The sequence below is a fragment of the Gymnoscopelus braueri genome, assembly GCF_963280865.1.
Source record: "Gymnoscopelus braueri genome assembly, chromosome: 21".
Lineage (NCBI taxonomy): Eukaryota > Metazoa > Chordata > Actinopteri > Myctophiformes > Myctophidae > Gymnoscopelus > Gymnoscopelus braueri.
In genome coordinates this window covers 41,681,161-41,698,949 of record NC_137623.1, presented here as the reverse complement: position 1 = coordinate 41,698,949, position 17,789 = coordinate 41,681,161, and positions in this window count along the sequence as shown.

Sequence of the window (17,789 nt, the reverse complement as noted above, 5' to 3'; positions counted from 1 at the left end):
GGGAGATACGTATTTGACAACTGTTTTATTAAACCTATTATCTGTGCAGCTATTTGCATACAGTACAATTGAGACATTGCTATTAACTCAGTACAACTACACAGTTAACATATGTGAAACATAAAGTAATTTAAACTCAAGTAATATGCATTAAACTGGAATGACAGGAAACACAAATTGAACACACTAACTGAAATGTATCAAATACTCGGTGGATAATGACCACATCTGCACATTTGGTCTGGCCCTCATCAAGTCACATTTTGCCCAATGTGTCCCTTGCCCCAAAATGAGTTTGACTGCCCTGATTTAGGTTAAACGAGTCACAGAGATCTCATCACTGCTGTCAAGACTTTAACACCTTTTTTTATTAGAAATGTGACCTTAGATACTGAAAACCAATAAATGAATGAAGACAAAGTCAAAGAACAGGATCACAGACAGGCAAACGAAAGATAATGACAGTGAGAGAATGACATTCTGAATGCTGATTAGAGATGGAGGGTTAAGAGAGACCGTTTGAATGTAGCTGTCAGCTTGATTTGAACAAGTAGCCTCTCAGTGTTTACTGTCAATGGACTTATTATCACCATCACTGTATTACTATTACTTTAAACTATATCTGTCAGTAGACCAAATATCTCTATTACTATTTTACCATTGTGTTAAATTAAATGGAATGGTTAAGAGGAATGGTCAAGCTGGTGACTTTATTAATATGGTTATTATTTGGACTACTACCTAACATTGTATTGCTACTTTTACTACTATGCCATAACTGGCAAGCTACTACTATTTGTTCTGTTGCTATTAGCGCTGTTATTAAAACTACTATTACTAGACCATACCCGTAGGGGGATATGAGCACCCAAAGTGTGCAGTTTGGCTTATGCGCTGAGAACAGACAGTTTATCAGGGATCGAAAGTGAGTTTGTACTGTGTAGTGCAGTGGTTCTCAAACTTTTTCATGGCAAGGACCCCCAAATTGACACTTGTTAGCCCGCGGAGCCCCATTTGAAAAGATATGCCAGGGACCCCCATAAGAGAAGATTTTTTTACGGCTCTAGCAGTGAATCTCAACCATTTTAATTTACAGACCCATAAGGGTCCATTTGGTGCCTAATCTATCATTTAGCTGGGGACCCCCTGGAACTCCCTCAAGGACCCCTGGGGGTCCCCGGACCCCACTTTGAGAACCAATGGTGTAGTGTGTACACACACACGCACATCCCGTCGTGGAGGCACAGAACACACACAAACACCCGCGCATATACAAATCTAACAGGCGGAGCCGTCCCCCGTCGGCCGTCGCCAACACACACACGCGCAAGCCGTCGCGAGCGCGCACAAACAAACAAACACACACACACACACACACACCACGGACACGGTACATCCTCATGCGGCCCGTGGCCCGTCGCGAACACACACACGGGCGTCGCGCAAACACAAATAATGTACATTGTGACACGTGCCTCCCCAACGTGCGTGTCCACGCATACACGGCTGCGGACCCAAGTTGTGGTGCGATCATCTCCCCCCCACCCACACACACACCACGGAGCCACGATGCAGAATTAAATGTGGCTCCCTGGCGTTGCCATGTTACTCGCATGTTGCACTCACATTCCCACTAGAACGAGGAATAAATGCCTCCTTTTTCACATTGGCCTGTTACAGCGCAACCAGCAGGTCTAATTTAGCAAACACATTTTTGGAACAAAATGCCTCAAATCGTAAATGCAGTGTCCGATTGCCGTGAAAGGCCTATCACATTGGCTAACTATAGCGCCACCAGGAGGCCACAATAACCTGCCTGACCTGGCCGAGATCTGTGCTCCGAGGAGCACTTTTTCTAGTTAAATCTATAACCACTTCAACTTCTGCCGCCTCTCTGTTGAGTTGTGTGAGCATAAAACTAACTGTCAGTGAGGACCTTCAGCACCACAGACAGCTCCTCCCTCTGCTGTGGGAGTGGTTTATGAGTTCAGCACCACAGACAGCTCCTCGCTCTGCTGTGGGAGTGGTTTATGAGTTCAGCGCCACAAACAGCCCCTCCATCTGCTGTGGGAGTGGTTTATGAGTTCAACACCATGGAGAGTTCCCTGGTTCATTTTAAGGTTCATTCCATGCAAATTCTCTAATAGTCTAAGTCTTCAATCCATCTTCATTTGTTTTTGCAATTGTTTTTCACCATTGCATCTCCTTTTTTTCCCCAAACACAAGGTGGGTGGCACTGCAGAAACAGGTGTAGGTGTGTGTGTGTGTGTGTGTGTGTGTGTGTGTGTGTGTGTGTGTGTGTGTGTGTGTGTGTGTGTGTGTGTGTGTGTGTGTGTGTGTGTGTGTGTGTGTGTGTGTGTGTGAGAGTGTGTGTGATCCAGGATCACAGGATGCTGATTGAAGGAGGTAATTGCAGGCTGTGGTTAATTGGTTGAGGGAAAAGAGCAGATGTTGAAGATTGAGAGACTAGTTGAAAGCGAGAGATGAAAGGGGGATAGATGAACATACAGAAGCATACCATACTGGAGAGAGAGAGAGAGAGAAAGAGAGAGGGAGAGGAAGATGAGAGTTATGGGAAAGTTTGTGTTATTTTACACTTCTTTTATACACGTCATTTGTTCTATTGCTTTTGTCTTACCCTACACCTGTAGCTTGTTCTCAACACCGGCCCTAACCCTTTGTAAGATGGAGGTTATTCCTAGCTCGGGTTTTCAGGATTCATGTCTGCTCTCTGTCAGGAGTCTTGTGTGCATTAACCAGCAGGACTCCTATACGCAGCAGGAAGACCCTTAACGAGCATTAACCCAAGTCTAAACCAGCAGGACTCCTACACGTACAGAGACTTCATAATCACCCAGCAGACTTACTGGGAATTTACACTGACTGGCTGCTTAATTGGCTGAATTGGCTGCATATGGCTCTGATACAAGTGTATAGATGAGTCTTAAAATAGCATTTGCTCTGTAATCTGTGTCTTTGTGTTGCTGCTCATTGTTTCAGGATTAAAGGTTAATTTCAGAAGAGAACATGAATATTCATATAAGCAGTGGTGGAAAAAGTACTCAAATGTTTTACTTAAGTAAAAGTATCAATACTGCAAATATAGAAGTACTCTTTTACAAGTAAAAGTCCGGAATTCAAAATGTACTTGAGTAAAAGTACAAAAGTATTGGTATCAAAATGTACTTAAAGTGCCAAAAGTAGAAAGTACTCATTATGCAGAATGTCCTATTTCACAAAGTTTTCAAATGTATAAAATGCATAATGCGACGCATTGTGAGCTTGTAGATCAGCTATTTTCAAATGGCCGAAATGTGTATATATATAGGGCTGAAGTGATTCTGTAATAATAATCAAAATCTACAAAGTAACTAAAGTTTTCAAATAATTGTAGTGGAGTGAAAGTACGATATTTGCCTCTGAGATGTAGTGGAGTAGAAGTAAAAGTACTGAAAATTGGAAATACTCCAGTAAAGTAAAAAAAATAGCTCAAAATTACTTAAGTACAGTACTTGAGTAAACGTACTTAGTTACTTTACACCACTGTTCATATGAGTCATTGGCCTACACAGCCTTCTCATTGCATGTGGGGTTAACCCTAATTCTAGCCTTATTATATGGGAGCCTAAAGGAACAACAAGTAGCCGTGAGACTGGAAGTCTGCTACTGCAAATTCTCGCAGGTTTGGGAAACACCTCCTCTTCTAACGAACACCTTAATGAATACCGCAAGGACCATTGATCCATTTTAAAGGACGTCGTAGTAACTTGCACATCCAATACATTGATCCAATCAGGGTGGAGCTTTTTCCCAGAGCACACAGGTCAGGATTAGCGGGATTTGTGGGTTGATTTAGGTATTATGTGTATCCTGGATGAGAGCCGTCAATCTGAAGAGAGTTCAGCTCATATAAGCTGAAAGGTCAAGGGGAAATCAAAGTACTTTTGATGTGGAAATCACGTCTGTAAATTTCTGGCAATTCCAACAATTAGCCCTTCCCTCTATTGTATTGAATTACAGCCTAATACTTTGGTTTGAGTGATTTTTTTTCTCTTTCCAATGAAGGTCAACTTCAATTGGAGAGCTGAACCATGATAAAGTGGGATTGACAAAATAAACCTGGAGGAGGTCGTGTTGAAAAGTCACGTGCCCATACACACTGGTTCATTTAAGGCACACATATGAGTGTAGGAGGAGACAGTGGATACCCTTAACCACTTAAACCCTATTATACTTTGTTTGACTGGGGTCCCCTGGGGCTCTATAATTGGTCCACTCCTTTTTTCCCCCTCTAAAGAAAATCTCTTTGGGGAAAAAGGGATGCAAAAGATCAATATCTACAACATGTGATGTTTTTAGATAAATTACCATATATTCAATGGAATATAACTTATTCCTTATCGCACACACACACACACACACACACACACACACACACACACACACACACACACACACACACACACACACACACACACACACACACACACACTTCTCTCTGGCCTCTCTCTCTGGAGAGAGAGAGGTGTGAGTGACAATCAAAATGACAGCATCATAAGCTAGCTGTCGCATGTATCTTGCGCAGAGTGTCCAGTCCATAGACACAGTGGACAATGACAGTTGTTTGTGACCAGTGTCTACTACACATTATTGATTAGTTCCCCATGCTTCACCGTGATAGAAAGACATGATTGAGAGACCCCATACCACACTGTGATAGAAAGACATGATAGAGAGACCCTATACCACACTGTGATAGAAAGACATGATAGAGAGACCCCATACCACACTGTGATAGAAAGACATGATAGAGAGACCCCATACCACAATGGGATAGAAAGACATGATATACCACACTGTGATAGAAAGACACAATATATTATGAAATACGGGATTGTATTTCTAGAAACAGCACCAGTATTTAATAAGGTAGGAATGGCATCCACAACATGTTTTAAATAGGAAAAACAACGGCAGTAACATACATGCTTTAAATACTGAAGGTAGAAATGGCACCAGAAACATGATTTAGCAACGGCACCATTAACAGCATGGGTAGCACCAGCTAATGTATCTGTGTTGACGAGAAACAGATATAGCTGTGGCAGACCACCTTCCAATCTGTAATCAATACTGTATTAAACACCTCAACCATGGGGATCAATGAGAGGAACTAATAGCCACATGTATTGTACACATGTAGTCCTGTATGTTAAATAATACACCCTTGCTTGGTCCGAACTCTTTTATCATAGTATTTCTTTTCTATAAGTTAAAAATTCTGTTTCACACTAAAAACCATTAACTGTCCTTCCGTTTTAAATTGAAAACCAGAAACTGAGTGTGAGATGGTCAGCGTCTCTTTGACAGCGTCAGTCATTTAACAATCTGTGTGTGTGTGTGTGTGTGTGTGTGTGTGTGTGTGTGTGTGTGTGTGTGTGTGTGTGTGTGTGTGTGTGTGTGTGTGTGTGTGTGTGTGTGTGTGTGTGTGTGTGTGTGTGTGTGTGTGTGTGTGTGTGTGTGTGTGTGTGTGTGCGTGCGTGCGTGCGTGTTTCTATAACATCAAAGTGGCCATCATTTTCTTTGATCAGACCCACAGATCTTTCTCTCTCACACACACACACACACACACACACACACACACACACACACACACACACACATTGACATCATTCAAACGTCAGTGTCTTGGTGTTAGGGACATGGGGGGGAACTTCATGTTATTAATTCACCCGAAAATAGGTTTCTTCTCAAACAGTGCAACTAGATGAATAGATTTGAGTACAGTATTTCACATTTTGGTATTGTTCACTCACGCCCCCTGTGTGTAAAGGGTTGTGACATCTCAGTGTGGTTTCACAGCTTCAGTGCTGAGAATGAGCCGTTTCTGTTTCATACTGTGCTTCCATTTTAATTAGTGGCTCCCCCTATGGACCGCCCCAGGCTTTTCTGCTGTGTGCGCGCGCGCGCGCGCTTGTGTGTGTGTGTGTGTGTGTGTGTGTGTGTGTGTGTGTGCGTGTGCGTGCCTGTGTTTGTGTGCCTGTGTCAGACCTCCTTTTGATGCCGTCAGAAGACCCCCACTCCACCCCACTGTGCCACAAGTTAATGAAGCTTAGCTTTTCAAAGTTGGTTACACTTTCTGTTCATAACGAACCCCTTTTATGTGGTGTTATTATTTGTTCTCTGTGTCTCTCTGTGTGTGTGTGTGTGTGTGTGTGTGTGTGTGTGTGTGTGTGTGTGTGTGTGTGTGTGTGTGTGTGTGTGTGTGTGTGTGTGTGCATGTGTTGGTTGCAAGTTGTGCTTTATCTTTGGTTGTTGCTTTTAAAGGGGAATTGAAGATGGTTACAAAGCAAAATGCTTTGTAACCATTTGTAACCGCTTGTAACCGCTTTAGCTGACACGCCGCCGTTCGAGTTGTGTACCACAGAATTGTGAATCATCACTTCCCCTGTCAGCATGCGTCATTGCGGCTTGAGATTGAGAATGCATTGCAAATGATCAACAATTAACACATATTTATTTTATTTAACTGGTGTTAATTGCAGCCAATTTGTTGATTCCACATTTCAACAATCTCAACAATACGATAAAATAAAACAAACAAACATTTTGATTCATCCTTCAACATCTTCTTCATCAGCAGCAGCAGCATCACCATAATTTTTCTGCTTTATTTTTGTCCGTTTGTGAAAGCACTGTCATCTAAGAAAAGTGTTTCCTGTGAAGGCAGAATAAACGGTTTCAGTTGACAGATGGAGATAACTTTAAAACAGTTTCAAACGTTTTTAGAGATTCTCACCTCGACCTCATGCTGAGTGTGTGTGCAGTGTGAAGATTGCTTTTGAAGACATCTCTGGACTCTGCAATGCACAAAGTGAGTGAGTTAAACCCCAAAGGAATACCTGTGGACATGAAGACAGACAGTGTACATGTGTAGACAATGACATACATACAGATGGACATTAGACAGACATATAGATGGACATGGTGACGTAGGACAGACATATGGGCATGGGGATGGACATGGGACAGACATATAGATGGACATTGGACAGACATACAGTATACAGTACATGGGCACGGGGATGGACACGAGGACATTGGACAGACATACATGGACATGGGACAGACATATAGATAGATGGACATGGGACAGACATATAGATAGATGGACATGGGACAGACATACAGATAGATGGACATGGGACAGACATACAGATAGATGGACATGAGGCAGACATACAGATAGATGGACATGGGACAGACATATAGATAGATGGACATGGGGCAGACATATAGATAGATGGACATGGGGCAGACATATAGATGGTCATGGCAGAGACATATAGGTGGACATGGGGATGGACATGGGACAGACGTAGACAGACACGGGACAGACATTTTACATGTGTAGTCAGACCTATTAGATGGACATGGGACAGACGGTGTACATGTGCTGACAGACATAGTTGGACATGTGGACGGACATGCTACACTGGTACGTGGGCACATATAGTCACAGATCACAGACATATATTCGCTGCCAGCTCGGTTTAGACTAGAGATGCACATCTGCGTAACTGTTTATTTACTGACATCACACTTGGAGAGGAGAGAACACACCTGACCACTCGTCAATTCACTCTCGTGGTGTCCCCCCCCCCCCTAGGCCTGTCACAATTATTACATAATCGTCTAATCGCAATTATTTTTGCATAATCGTCATAATCAATTCCATGTTAACTCATATGCCGCCAATCGCGCATTAATGCGATCTAATAAAAATAGCGCGTTTTTTCACACGGTATAAAAAACTAACAGAGAGGTCCACTTCTATAATCTATAGTCTGGGTGACGAACAGTCATCGCCGTCGTGTATCACATTGTACTTTTGGCCGATCGGAGAATCTGAGAACACGTCACATCCGGTTTGACGTATTTGACTGTTTGACTCTGTTTGGGGGGGGGGCGAGCGAGTCATTTTGAGCTTATAGATTGGCTATTTCCACTATTAATGTTTATTTTTAAGTATAAAGTAATTAAATATGTGTTATTTGTCATATCTGCCCTGTGCAACTTTTGCTTCCGAAAGCTAAAAGCCAAACAGAAATGTCATTTTTATTCATAACGTTCCATTGATTTTCAACGACAGAAACACAATTAAATCGTTAATCGCAATTATTTGAGTGATAATTAATCGTCAACTTAAATTTGTGACAGCCCTAGTCCCCCCCCCCCCCCTCTCTCTCTCTCTCTATCTCTCTCTCTCCCGCAACTAGCACAGTCCTACCTCACTCAGACCACCCCCAGACCCGGAACAGCGAATAATAAAGTGGTTTATGTACATAACTCAGTTTAATTTCATCCATGGCCCCTTTCCTTTGCAGGAAGGGACATTGAGGGGTAAATGTGAAAGCTGAACTTACAATAAATAGCCTATATAAAAACATAGCGTATTGTATTGTGCATTTGAGGTGACGGTACGCCTTCTAGAGGTATAGCGGAGTGCAGGAGGGAGGTTCCGGAGCCGAGCTCCGGCCAGCTCCGGTATTAATTAAGCCCTGGAAATGGGACACTGGGACATGGGGGGAGGGACACTGGGACAGACACAGATGGACATGGGGACAGACATTTAGATAGACTTGGGACAGACAGAGTACACCTGTTGAGTACCGTGTCAGCGATACTGACTGGTTGATGGAAAAGCTGACACAGCGCTGGGAATAGGAGACCAGTACTCTGCTTATTCATCTATCCTTCCTCTCTCTCTCTCTCTCTCTCTCTCTCTCTCTCTCTCTCTCTCTCTCTCTCTCTCTCTCTCTCTCTCTCTCTATCTCTCTATCCATATACTCTGAGAGAGCGAGAGAGAGAGAGAGAAATAAATATGCCCAGGTATACTGATGACATCAGGGATCTCCATAAGGGCATAAAAGAGACAAGGACAGACAGACAGACAGATGTCCATAAGTGGGGCATTTATTCTCGACTTGCATTGTTCCTAACTTGCATCGTTCCCGATGTAGTTACTTAGATGTTAAATGACTGACGCTGTTAGAGAGACTCTTACTCTCCAATCAATATTACTGGCTTTGTATTTACCAGGGCCAAGGCCATAGTCTTTGTGGGTGTGGGTGTGCGTGTGCGTGTGCGTGTGTGAGCGTGTGTGTACTGTATTCGTACTCAATTCATTTTATTGTAATGATGTATAACAAGCACACACACACACACACCAAAATGTTAACTCAATACATTGTATGTACTACTGTATAAAGTATGTATGTATTGTCCTTCAAAATGTGATTGATCACAGCTTGTGCCTCTACGTGCATGATGTCATGAAACAGAAGCACCTCCGGCCCACAATAGCCTTTATGAAGTGCCTGGCGAAGTCAAGTCAATTAAACTCATGAAGAGTGTTAAAGGCAGTGGTGTAAAGTAACTAAGTACATTTACTCAAGTACTGTACTTAAGTAAAACTTTGAGGTATTTTTTACTTAATTGGAGTATTTCCAATTTTCTGTACTTTTACTTCTTTTTTTGTTTTACTTCTCAGAGGAAAATATTGCACTTTTACTCCACTGCAATTATTTGAAAACTGTTGTTACTAGTTCCTTTGCAGATATAAATTATTATATTATAAAACATACATGCACCCTTTTATATGGAAGTCCATAGGTCCAAAAATTAAATAATAAATACCACAATGAAATAAATAATAAACACAATGATATAAATACAAAATACAATTAAATAAATACAAAATACAATTAAATAAATAAATGTATTTTTTTTATTGTGTATTTTTTTTATATATCATTGGGTTTTCCATTTATTTCTTTGTGGTTCTTATTTATTTCATTGTAACTTTTAATGTCAACCTATATATATTACATGATGCCACTTTTAGCTATTTAATCAAGTCCATTGGTCCAAAAATTAAAAAATAAATATCGCAATGAAATTAATAAAATCCACAATGAATTAGATAAAAAACACAATGATATAAATAAAAATAAAATTAAATAAATAAAAAATACAATTAAATAAATACATTTATTTATTTATTCTGTAATGTTTTTTATTTTATTGCGTTTTATATTTATTTCATTGTGACTTTTAATGTCAACCTATATATATTACATGTTGCCACTTTTAGCTATTTCATAAGGTACATTGGTCCAAAAATGTTATAACAAATACCACAATGAAATATATAAAAAACATAATGATATAAATAAAAATGCAAATAAATAAATAAATACATTTATTTATTTTTTAGTGTTTTTCATTTAATTGTGCTTTTTATTTATTTATTTTGGTATTTATTAAATGGGTTTTTTATTTCATGCTGTCTTTTCAAAAGAATGGCTTCCATTTACCCAATCATGGTTTGACATCGCCGTCTGTCAATCAACAGGAACGGGGCGGGACCATAGGGCGGGACCTATTTGCTGATTGGGTAATCCCTGGCTCTGGATTACTTTGGTCTGTCTGTAAAACTGAAGCCAGCTCCGCCATTTTTAAATCCCACTGAATATCACTAGTGTTTTTATCTGTAGATAAAGTAGGCCTATTATAATCGATTTGTAGTAAAAGTTATGGCATATGTGAATGAGAATGACTTGAGGGATGTGATGTTTACTTTAGATTAGATAGTTGTTGTTTTGTTTTTTTTGAGAGAGAGAGAGAGAGAGAGAGAGAGAGAGAGAGAGAGAGAGAGAGAGAGAGAGAGAGAGAGAGAGAGAGAGAGAGAGAGAGAGAGAGAGAGAGAGAGAGAGAGAGAGAGAGAGAGAGAGAGAGAGAGAGAGAGAGAGAGAGAGAGAGAGAGAGAGAGAGGCCACAATAAGGTGTCAACGAGGTGGTCAGCAGTGTAAATGGCTCTTACAATTTAAAGGAGAATTTTGGACAAAAGTTTTCTTACCTTTTCTATGACGTTATGATATCTTAGGATGAATGGTACAGTAGAAACATTTCATAACTCCACCCCTGAGCCGCCACAGCCCAAAAAAAAAAAAAACAGAAGTCTCGCTAGACTAGATTGAAATCTCGAGATTTCAATCTCGTCTAGCGAGACTTCTGTTTTTTTTTTTGTTTTTTTTTTGGTTGCATAGTGTTCTGTCACTATGAACGTCAGATCTCACAAAAAAAAGCTATTAAAATATGTGATCTAACCTAAGGCCTATCCGCGCGCACCTTTTAAGCTGTGGCGGCTCAGGGGTGGAGTTATGAAAATTTTCTACTGTACCATTCATCCTAAGATATCATAACGTCATAGAAAAGGTAAGAAAACTTTAGTCCAAAATTCTCCTATAAATAAGGCTACAATGACCAGTTACAGATACACTTCATCCACCTGAAAGGTGCGAATAGTTGCTAGGCTACTATACTTTTTGGGAGGGATGTTCAGCAATAAAAATGACCAAAAAAATGACAGTATCAGTATGCTCAGGTTTAAAAACGTGACAGTGCTTACAGACAAATTATATGCTTGGCTTGATTAATAAGCTAAATTGAAAAAAGAAAGAAAAAAACAGATTACAGGACAACAATATCAGATATCCCCATCATGCAAGAATAAAGACAGTAAACTCAAATAGCATTCAATGTGGGTTAATAATGAAAAAATATGTAATCAGTTACTTCAACTTGATTATATGCAAGTATAAAGACCGTAAAACTATATATACATTGGGGGTGGTTAATAAGGAATAATACAAATGAATATTTGATGGGGCGCTGGGTCCGCGGAAGTTTACAAAATTGTGGAGGGGGTCCTTTGGTCCTATAAGGATGGGGACCCTTGAGACCCTTGAGACACGTGATATAGGTATGTGTAAATATGTAGATAATTTGTTTACTTGATTGATCTCCTTTCCCCCTTGCACCCCCACCCCCTTCTTTTTCTTCCCTTTATTTTTTTCTATGGAAATAATATGATGGGAACTATGCACAAAAACAAATTTCACCCACTTTTTAAACCTGTGATGTGACAATAAAGCTGATTATCACGTACCTGAGATAAGATATAATGTCATGTAAGCAGAGACAAACAGTTCACACAAATTCCCACTGCAAATGAAAGAGGTGCCTTTTTTTTCCAGTGTACAGATTGTCTATCAGTGATATATATTAATGTATTCGGCTGTTTGCTTGCTTACAACAATAATATCTATCTCTTCCTATGACATAGCTGTCCTTTGGTTGCAAAACAAACCACACTAGACCCCAGAGTTCTCACAGACATTACTAATTTACCCTCAGAAAAGAAAACAATTATGTATAACAAAACATTTTAAAACATAAAATAAAGACAAAAACAAACCTTATATATCTGGATACCCTCTGAACCTGCTTATTTTCTTTGGTTACCAACTTTTCATTTTATTTTTTAAAAAGCTTTTCAGAGGGGAGAGACATTACATCACATCACTATGTATGGGCAAACAGTTCACACAACATCACACACTATCATAAAAAAGCATATATTTTCAGTACATTGTACGTAGATCAGTCAGTGATCATTAATGTATTCATGTACTCTATAGTTTGCCTGCTAGAAATAGGGACATTCTCTTCCTCTGATCTGGTGGTCATGTGATTGTAAAACAACCCAGGCCGCTTCTTAACCCCTTCACCAGACCCCCGGGTTCGCATAGGCATTAAAGGAAAGGAAAACTCACGATGTATATATAACACAATATTTTTTTAATAATACAATGAAATGAAATGAAAACCAAAACAAATCATAATTATGTTGTTGGATACCCTCTAATTCTGCTTATGGAAAAAAAACTGGGGAAAAAAGAAAATAAAGTAAAAACAAACATGCTTGAACCTCCTTATTGAACATTCAATTTAAAATGTTCATTCTCTGATACCGATATACAGGTGTTCAACCTGGAGTACAGATTTAACCTTCAGGGCCGCTGTAAGTAATGTTTAACACTGGCATTCTCTATCTCAAGGGTCCCCATCCTTATAGGACCAAAGGACCCCCTCCACAATTTTGTAAACTTCCGCGGACCCAGCGCCCCATCAAATATTCATTTGTATTATTCCTTATTAACCACCCCCAATGTATATATAGTTTTACGGTCTTTATGCATATAATCAAGTTGAAGTAACTGATTACATATTTTTTCATTATTAACCCACATTGAATGCTATTTGAGTTTACTGTCTTTATTCTTGCATGATGGGGATATCTGATATTGTTGTCCTGTAATCTGTTTTTTTCTTTCTTTTTTCAATTTAGCTTATTAATCAAGCCAAGCATATAATTTGTGTGTAAGCACTGTCACGTTTTTAAACCTGAGCATACTGATACTGTAATTTTTTTGGGTCATTTTTATTGCTGAACATCCCTCCCAAAAAGTATAGTAGCAACTATTCGCACCTTTCAGGTGGATGAAGTGTATCTGTAACTGGTCATTGTAGCCTTATTTAAATTGTAAGAGCCATTTACACTGCTGACCACCTCGTTTGACACCTTATTGTGGCAACTTCTCTCTCTCTCTCTCTCTCTCTCTCTCTCTCTCTCTCTCTCTCTCTCTCTCTCTCTCTCTCTCTCTCTCTCTCTCTTGTGAAGAAAAAAAAACATTAACAAGTAAGTAGGCTATCATTTTAGTGAGGGAGGAAATCGCGGGGGGGTTTTCGCGGGGGGTCCGCGAAAAAAAACAACAACTATCTAATCTAAAGTAAACATCACATCCCTCAAGTCATTCTCATTCACATATGCCATAACTTTTACTACAAATCGATTATAATAGGCCTACTTTATCTACAGATAAAAACACTAGTGATATTCAGTGGGATTTAAAAATGGCGGAGCTGGCTTCAGTTTTACAGACAGACCAAAGTAATCCAGAGCCAGGGATTACCCAATCAGCAAATAGGTCCCGCCCTATGGTCCCGCCCCGTTCCTGTTGATTGACAGACGGCGATGTCAAACCATGATTGGGTAAATGGAAGCCATTCTTTTGAAAAGACAGCATGAAATAAAAAACCCATTTAATAAATACCAAAATAAATAAATAAAAAGCACAATTAAATGAAAAACACTAAAAAATAAATAAATGTATTTATTTATTTATTTGCATTTTTATTTATATCATTATGTTTTTTATATATTTCATTGTGGTATTTGTTATAACATTTTTGGACCAATGTACCTTATGAAATAGCTAAAAGTGGCAACATGTAATATATACAGGTTGACATTAAAAGTCACAATGAAATAAATATAAAACGCAATAAAATAAAAAACATTACAGAATAAATAAATAAATGTATTTATTTAATTGTATTTTTTATTTATTTAATTGTATTTTTATTTATATCATTGTGTTTTTTATCTAATTCATTGTGGATTTTATTAATTTCATTGCGATATTTATTTTTTAATTTTTGGACCAATGAACTTGATTAAATAGCTAAAAGTGGCATCATGTAATATATATAGGTTGACATTAAAAGTTACAATGAAATAAATAAGAACCACAAAGAAATAAATAGAAAACCCAATGATATATAAAAAAATACACAATAAATAAATACATTTATTTATTTAATTGTATTTTGTATTTATTTAATTGTATTTTGTATTTATATCATTGTGTTTATTATTTATTTCATTGTGGTATTTATTATTTAATTTTTGGACCTATGGACTTCCATACTTTTAGCCCTATTTTATACATATGCTATTTGAAAATAGCCGATCTACAGGCTCACAACGTGTCGCGATGCGACGCGTTGTTAGCTTGTAGATCGGCTATTTTCAAACATTTTAGTACTTTTACTTTTGGTACTTTAAGTATATTTTAATGCCAATACTTTTGTACTTTTACTCAAGTACATTTTGAATTCCAGACTCTTACTTGTAACAGAGTATTTCTACATTGCAGTATTGATACTTTTACTTAAGTAAACCACTGGTTAAAGGGGCACCCGCTGGCCTAGTGGTCCAGGCGCGTACCACATAATGCTGGTAATCCAGCTGGACAGCGTGTCGCCGGTTCGACTCTTGAATCCCGACGACCTTTGCTGTGTGTCACCCAAAGAAGAGTGTTAAAGTTAGGGCATAGCAATCTATGCAAAATAAAATTCAGCAAATCTCTTGGTTACATCATCACTGTTCAATGTGAAGCACTTTTATTGATATTAGTGAAATATTTAGAAAGTTTGCTATTTCCATTTGGAAATAGCTGAACACCGCATTGTGTGAATTGTGTGGCTCCTTTCACAAACTGCACACGTAGTAATTTTCTAACAATAGTTCAAGATTGGACAGGGAGGCCACACTGTTATTATTAGATAATAACACACACACACACACACACACACACACACACACACACACACACACACACACACACACACACACACACACACACACACACACACACACACACACACACACACACACACACAGAGAGAGAAAGGCTGTTGTGTTATATCTACAACAAGTAAGGCCACACTGGAAGCTTCAATGTTCATCTTTGTGCCAGAACCCGCAGCGACGCCCATGGAGTGCCAAGTCAGCGTTGTGGAGGGTCTCACAGCACACCACTGCTCCAACTGGGCACACACTTCGTCAATGTACTTACACGTTGTACAGTTTGTAAGAAACTACGTTGTTGCATAACAGTTTTCGCCAGTAACGCCAGAAGTGCATATACGCGTGCATATACGTGTTCAACCGCCCCAAGTTCTCCCACACCTTCTCCGTTCTCTACACTGGCTCCCCGTAGCGGCTCGCATCCAGTTTAAAACCATGGTGCTAGCCTATATATAGGGCAGTGAAAGGAACAGCTCCTTCTTACCTCTGGGCTATGGTCGATGCTTACACCCGTGCCCGACCACTTCGGTCTGTTGCCTCGGACTGACTGGTTGCCTCGTCGCTCAGTGGTCCTTCTGGCCGATCTTCACGTCACAGCTTTTTTCTGTTCTGGCCCCACAGTGGTGGAATGAACTCCCCACTGATGTCAGGACAGCAGAGTCACTGCCCATCTTTCGCCGCAGGCTGAAAACCCACCTCTTCAGGAAACACTACCCTTCCTCTTCGCCTTGCCTACTTGTTGTTAACTAGTTGTACGAGCTCTTGTGTTATTGTCGTATTGGATCTTGTTTATTCAATACACTTATTTGTTTTAGCTCTTGCTCATTTGATTTTCCTATTTGTCTCATCTGTTTAAGAAAGTAGGTAGCTGATATATTGCACTTTTACCTTGGCGTTAGGTATACTCTTAGTTGCTTGTTTTAGAAGAGAATGCACTTAAGACTTCTGGTGATTTTTAGTAGTTTCGTTCCCTACCAAAGTCACACTTGATTTTTCATTATTCCTATTAATAAGAAATATTGAAATAGAGAGAGTGAGAGAAAAATCATGACTGTAAGTGAAAAGTTCAACTTAAAATATTTTGTCACATCAGAAGTTTACAAGTGTAAAAACTGTGTGTGTGTGTGTGTGTGTGTGTGTGTGTGTGTGTGTGTGTGTGTGTGTGTGTGTGTGTGTGTGTGTGTGTGTGTGTGTGTGTGTGTGTGTGTGTGTGTGTGTGTGTGTGTGTGTGTGTGTGTGTGTGTGTGTATGGAGACTAGTTCCCTGTCACCAACTTCTACCTCAAGTCTGTTTTAATGACATACAGTATTCAACCTCCCTATTTTGGGCATGTCATTATATCCAAATGTTTTCTGAAAAATACAATAAAAAACTATAGTAATAGAATAAATACAAAATAGAAAATAGTGATCCCCATGGGGAAATGTCTTCCCTGCATTTGACCCATCCTGTTAGGAGCAGGCTGCGCTCTGCAGCCCCAGGGGCTGCTTGGGGAGCAATTAGGGGTTCAGCTCAGTATCTTGCTCAGGAACAGCAACATGAGGCCAGGAGGAGACAGGGATCGAGCCACGGACCAAAATTAAATGCAATGTTTTGTTGTTGTATACATCTAATCGGCTATTTCTCTATCGCCCCACCCTATTTGTATTAGTCTCACTGACATGTTAGTGTCATGTAGTCTCTCATTTGCGCTTGTACAAGTACTAGGATGTACATTGCACACATGTACATTTGGCAGATGCCTGTTAAGGGTAACTGTTGAGAGACTTTACTTATAGGCTATGCACTCATAGACTGTCGATATATGTACATATATTCACTGGTTATGGTTGCGTAGCATGCATTTCATAGATTCACTGTATAACGATATTTATTGATAGACTGTATTTTCACTCATTCGGAGATGCAGTGTGGATATCTAGCAGCTCAGTATGTTAGTGTCAGAGAATGGTTGATGTTTTTATATTGGGGATCTAAGAGACATGCCAGCACCAATTTTTTTTCAAGCTGTGAGAAATGTTTGAGCTGGAACTCCTGCATGGCTTGCCTGTGAGCATTCTGATGCCTTGTGTCGAGGGCCCCTTCATCATCTTGAAATGCCGTAGCATCTTCAGTACTGTCAGGCAGGGAATGACGCATGACAACTGATAACTTGTAACAACTCACTTCCAGTGTCACATATTCTATTGGGATGAGAGTTTCAACCAAATTGGACACAATGTCCCACTGGTGAGTAGCAGGACATGTGAATCCTCCGCAGTAGATGTTGGGACTAGCTCCGGCAATCTTTGCAAAGTATGGAGCTGTGAGTTCCATCTTTTTTTTTTGGTTGGATGGCCTGGTATGAGGTTTTTGTTGTAGCTGGACATAGCTCTTCTGAATGTCCCTCAAACGCTGCTTGCCAAGAACAGTGGCGGAATGGGTAGCACACTTGTTTAGTATTGCAGAG